Source organism: Myotis myotis, unplaced genomic scaffold, assembly GCF_014108235.1.
Source record: "Myotis myotis isolate mMyoMyo1 unplaced genomic scaffold, mMyoMyo1.p scaffold_m19_p_1, whole genome shotgun sequence".
NCBI lineage: Eukaryota > Metazoa > Chordata > Mammalia > Chiroptera > Vespertilionidae > Myotis > Myotis myotis.
The window spans coordinates 759,874-765,438 of record NW_023416313.1 but is presented as its reverse complement, the minus strand read 5'-3'; the positions used below and the strand labels follow the sequence as shown (position 1 = coordinate 765,438).

At 60.9% G+C, this 5,565-nt stretch overlaps 1 pseudogene; it reads left to right on the top strand.

Annotated features, from left to right (window-relative positions):
• The first annotated feature begins 1,817 nt into the window (after nucleotides 1-1,817).
• On the top strand, nucleotides 1,818-3,338 carry LOC118665472 (annotated as a pseudogene).
• Nucleotides 3,339-5,565: the final 2,227 nt, after the last annotated feature.

Genomic DNA, 5,565 nt, shown 5'->3' with positions numbered 1-5,565 from the left:
AGGTGCTTGTCATCAGTCTCCGTGGTCACCTCCAGGAGCAAAGCACAGCCCAGGACCAGGGTCCAGTCCTGGAGCAACTACAGACCCATCTTCCCCACAAATTCTGCTTCCTGGCGATTCCACCCCAGCCAGCCTAACGCTCCTCTCTTTGTCTCTCCTGCTGCCCTGCCCCCTCCACCTCCCCACCTCCGCCCCCGCATGGCCTTAGTTCAACTTCCTCCTTGGAATTTGGGGAGCTTTCTCCTCACTGTTCTCCTGCCCCACTTACTTCCTCTACAGTCCATTCTCTGCACCCAGCCAGGGGGATTTTCTTAAATGAAATTCATACATATATGTATCCCCTATACAATGAAAGCCTAATATGCTAAGTGTCCAACCCTTCGTTCCACGGTTCAACCAGTCACTATGACGTGCACTGACCACCAGGGGGCAGACGCTCTGACCGGTAGGTTAGCTTGCTGCTGGGGTCTGGCTGCTGGGGACTGGGCGAGACAGGCCGGACATGCCCTGGAGCCCTCCCACAGTCCCTCCCCGGTCCCAATCATGCACCGGTGGGGTCCCTTGGTCTGGCCTGCACCCTCTCGCAATCCAGGACCCCTCGGATGTCAGAGAGCTGGTTTCGGCCCGATCCCCATACGCCAGGGGATGGTGCACATATGTATATATAATGATTATTATCATTACTGATTTCAGAGAGGAAAAGAGAGGGAGAGAGAAATAGAAACATGGATAATGAGAGAGAATCATTGACCGGCTGCCTCTTGCACACCCTCCACTGGGGATCAAGCCTGCAACCCAGGCATGTGCCCGGACCTCCTGGTTCCTAGGTGGACACTCAACCACTGAGCCATGCTGGCTGGGCCAGGGGATTTGTTTAAAGCACGAATTGACCACGTTACCCACCTGCTAGGTCTCCCAGTGCCCTTCACAAAGACCCCACTCCTCCGTCAGCCTCATGTTGGGCTTTCGGGAGTGGGGCTCCCACTGCCTCTCCAGCCCGGCTGGGCCCCCCAGAGCTGCCTCCCCACTGGACCTCACCCTTCCGACAGCCACGCACACCCACCTGGGCAGGTGCTGAATTGCATGACTCCCCTCCCCCATGCCAGGCCTTAGCTGTGAAGTTACTTTCTCCCTCGACCCCCTCCCAGGCTGGCTGAGTTCCCTGGGTGGTACTCACAGCCCGTGTTTCTCTAGAATGCTGCCCGGAGCTGGCCTGCCAGGCTTCCAGCTCTGGTCCCCCCGTGCTGATTCTTGGGGCCATTGTTAAAGTGCCACAAAACAACACCAAGTCGTCCCCTCACAGGCGGGAGGCCAGGTGCCTGAAGGTGGGGTGTATGTAGGGCCCCCTCCCAGCCTCTGGCGTGGCCGGCAGGCCCTGGTGTCACCTGGCCTTGGTCTCTCCCGAGGACACCAGCTACGGGACGAGAGGCCACCGAACGACCCCGACCTCACTTCCCTGGGTCACCCGCGAAGACGCTTTCCAGATGAGGTCACCTTCACAAGCAGGAAGCTGGGACTTGAACCTGTCTCCCGGGAGGCGCGACCGACCCACACCTCTCTTCCTAGCGGATGACCTGGCCTGTGTCTATAAAATCAATGCTGTCACCGGCTGCGGGGAAGGAAGAGCGGCGCGGGGTCGGGGCCGCCTCCCCAGGGCGCGGGCGCACCTGCCCAGCTGCGCTCCCTCCAGACAAGCCCGGGGAGGGAGGTGCGGGCCGAGCAGCCCGGCGCGGCGGGGGCAGCTGAGCTCGCGTGCTCGGGCGGATGTGGAGGCTCCGCCCGCCCCTGGGGCCGCGGGGTTAGAGACCTCCCGGAGCCCCGCCCTGGCCCCGCCCCACAGCCCTGGCCCCGCCCCACAGCCAGCCCAGTCCGCTCTTGGCCCCGCCCCTGTCGTAGCTCCGCCCACGGCCCCGCCCGCCCCGCCTCCCAGGTCGGCCGCTCTTTCCCCTGCATCCCGACTCCACCCGCGGCCGGGGCTCAGGGAGCTCCCGGTTCCCTCGGAAGAAAGGAAGCGATGCCCGAGGGCCCAGGGCAGAGAAGACAGGCGCCATCCGGCCCCCACCCTTCCCCGGGGACGGCCCAGGTCGGGGACCACCCAGGCTGGGCTCCCGGCCATCGCTGCCCAGGCGCTCAGGCTTTGGCTAAAGAAACGTTGTTTTGCGCTAAAGTAACACTTCTTTTTCTGATTATGAGAATTGCAGGAAATTAAAATCCAGAAAGAAAAAATGCTCCACCAGCTCGCACCCCGCCGCCGGCTCGCACCCACTGGGGACCTAAGTGAGCAGGTGTTCAGGAGGGGCGAGAAGCCCACGCAGCCTTGAACCCCATCATACTCGCCCCTCCGAATCCTTCCAGCAGCCTTGGTGTTGGGCTCACAGCTGAGGACACTTCCCCATAGGGCGGGCCGCAAGGCCTGGGTGCTGCCGAGCCCATGGGTATGCCCAGAAGTTGAGGTTGTGGATACAGACACTGAGGTATGCCCCCTGGAAGTCTACCGCAGGCCCCCCCAGGTCAAGAAGACAGAGGCCCTGGCCAGACACCAAGCTACTGGCTCCAGTGTCCGAGCTTTCTGCCCTCTCCCTCCCAGCGGTCCTTTCCCTCCTTTACGCCCCGGCTTCCATCTTCCCCCTTTAAGCTTAGGCCCATCATCACCAGGCTCCCAGTCAAAGGGGCTCTTACCGGGCCCAGAGAGCCGCTTTCCTGAAAGGCACCTGAAGGCCTCCCAAATGGCCCGCAGCCGCAGCCCCAGCCCCTGCACATGGCCAGGTGCGAAGTGGCCGAGGGGCTGGGAGAGGGAGGCGGAGTTGCTGGAAGAGCTGTGGGCCACCCGCAGCCACGTACCTCCACAGGGCCCCCGGGACCAGGAGGGCCAGGATCCTCACAGGTGGTCTTATCTTGAACCCCAAATCCTCAAGGCCACGTCCCAGGTGATGTGGCAGCCAGTGTTGCTGCCGGAAGCCTTGAAGCTGGCTCCTGGTGTGAGCATGTGGAACCCAACCACACAGGTGCTGCTCAGGTCTGGCGCACCCCAGCAGGAGGACAAAAAAGGCTGCACCTCTCCTCCCATGGAGTTGCACCCCATCCAGACAGAAGCCCAGGTGACCAGGGCACAGCTAATGAAGAACTCAACCTCCAAAGTGTGGTTGCTCTCCTCCAAGATCCTGCCCCATTCTGAGCCCTGAACCTCAGCCAGGGGGAATCCTATCTTCCTTCCGTCTGCTTGCCAAAAATAAACACCTGAGGCCCTGACCGGTTTGGCTCAGTGGATAGAGCGTCGGCCTGCGGACTGAAGGGTCCCAGGTTCGATTCCGGTCAAGGGCATGTACCTTGGTTGCGGGCACATCCCCAGTAGGAGGTGTGCAGGAGGCAGCTGATCGATGTTTCTCTCTCATCAATGTTTCTGACTCTATCCCTCTCCCTTCCTCTGTAAAAAATCAATAAAAAATATTTAAAAACAAACACCTGAGTTGCCTTAAGAAAAAAAAAAAGAAGATGGCGCAAAGGCCGAGAGGTTTGTTTTTTTGTGTGGTTTTTTTTTTTGCACCCCACCAGCTCGCACCCTTCCACTAGCTTGCAGGCTCACTGGCGTGGGTGTGTTTAAATACTCCTGGTGTGTGGTTACGTAATTACGCTCAGGAGGCTCTGGGAGCCGCTAGGTGCCCGCCCTCAGGGTGTTCGCAGAACCTGCAGGCCACAGCCTGTGCTCCTGCCCAGGGAGGAAGCTGGCAGCCTGGGCTCCTCGCAGGCCCCCCACGGCCAGGCCGCCCCCCTGCCTCCCGGCTGCTGTGGCTGCCATGACACGGGCACCGCGCCCGCCCTGCCTCACCTGAGCTCCATCCCGGATGGCCGTGACGCCGTTGCCCCATTTTGCTTGCATTAAAAATGTCTGTGTGTTTCCAACCCTCAGCCATGGCTTCCGCCAGGGGAGGCAGCCTGCGCCGCCCTGGGCGAGGTCACCCCGAGGTGACCAGGGGCCTGTGGCTGCGACAGAGGTGGTGGTGAGCACAGGGGCGGAGGTGGGGGCCACACGAAGGCTCCAGGGTCTTCACGGCCTGGCAGGCCGCCCACGGACCCGCTCAGAGGAGAGGGACGCCGGCCTGGGCGGGGAGGGGCCCGGGTGCTGAGACATAGGATCGCCCTGGCTCAGCCTGACTGGCTCACGCTGGCACCGGCCAAGCCCCCTGGGCCACCAAACAGGAGCAGGAAGCCGGCCTCTGCGGGTCTCCCCGTGCTGTGCGCTCCCTCCTCACCCAGAGGCAGCCACCGAGGCGGAGGGGATGGGAGGGGAGGGCGGGGCGCGATGCGGTCTCACTAGGTGCCTCCCAAAGCCGGTGCTGGGCGTTTGGTGGATGTTGGACGAGAGGTCCGGCTCGTTCTTCCAAGAACACACAGTCCAGTGGCTCTTCGTCGTTCCCAACAACAGGAAGGCAACTGAAACTATCACTCCATTTCTCCCCCCACAGATGGGCACACCGTCCGCAGGCCGGAGGCACTGGGCTGGGCCTGGGAGCAGGTGCTGCACCCGAGGTGGGTGTGGAAGCGGCATCCGGGAGGGATCTGTGTTGTCCCCACAGGTCGGGAGACACAGGGACCTGGCCCGCAGCCCCAGCTCGGCAACTCGGTCACACCGGCCACCGGCACAGCGACCTGCATATACCATGGCGCCCGGGACAGAGCCCGCAGGGCAGAGGGTGGGAGGGCCTGGGTTATGGCGCACGGGCTGCTGGGACACCAGGCAGCTCTGAGCGAGAGTGAGAGCGAGGGCGAGCTGCTTGCTGCTGTCAAGGTCTTCAGAGCATGAGGCCAAGTGAGAAGCAAAACACAGACCTGCAGGGGTGGGGGAGGAGTGTGTCAGCATGCGCTTTTATTTACATAAAGAAACAAAAAATGATACAGCTGATGAGGGAACTGGGTGTGGCAGACATCTCTAAGATCATGCTGAGCCTTGAACTTCAAGCTAACACCCGGCCAGCTGGTGTGGCTCAGTGGATTGAGCATCGATCTGTGAACCACGAGGTCCCGGGTTTGATTCCCAGTCAGGGCACATGCCTGGGTTGTGGGCTCGATCTCCAGTAGGGGGCGTGCAGGAGGCAGCCAATCAATGAGTCTCTCTCATCATTGCTCTTTCTATCTCTCTCCCTCTCCCTTCCTCTCTGAAATCAACTATATATATATATATATATATATAAGAAATATATATATATTTTTAAAATAGTCCTTTCTGAGCCCTGGGCCGGCCACGCACTGGAAGTGCTGGTGAGCATGGGGAGCACTGGGACCTCGCCCGCCCTGGGCTGGTAACCAGCTTTGCCACCCCAGCCAGGGCCTAACCAGAGACAGCCACCTGGCAGCAGGCACACACCACAGGTGGTTGGCCCTCCCCTGCCCGCCCCCCTCACTCCCCAAGCCAGTGGGGTCGTTTTCATTCTTTTTATTGGAATCATTTCACGTTCACAGGAAAGCTTTACAGCTCACAGAGGTCCCTCTCCCTGTCTCCCCTCGTGTCAGCTCCTTACACGTCGAGCAGCTGTGTCAAAAAGAAGACACTAACCCTGTCCATTGCCA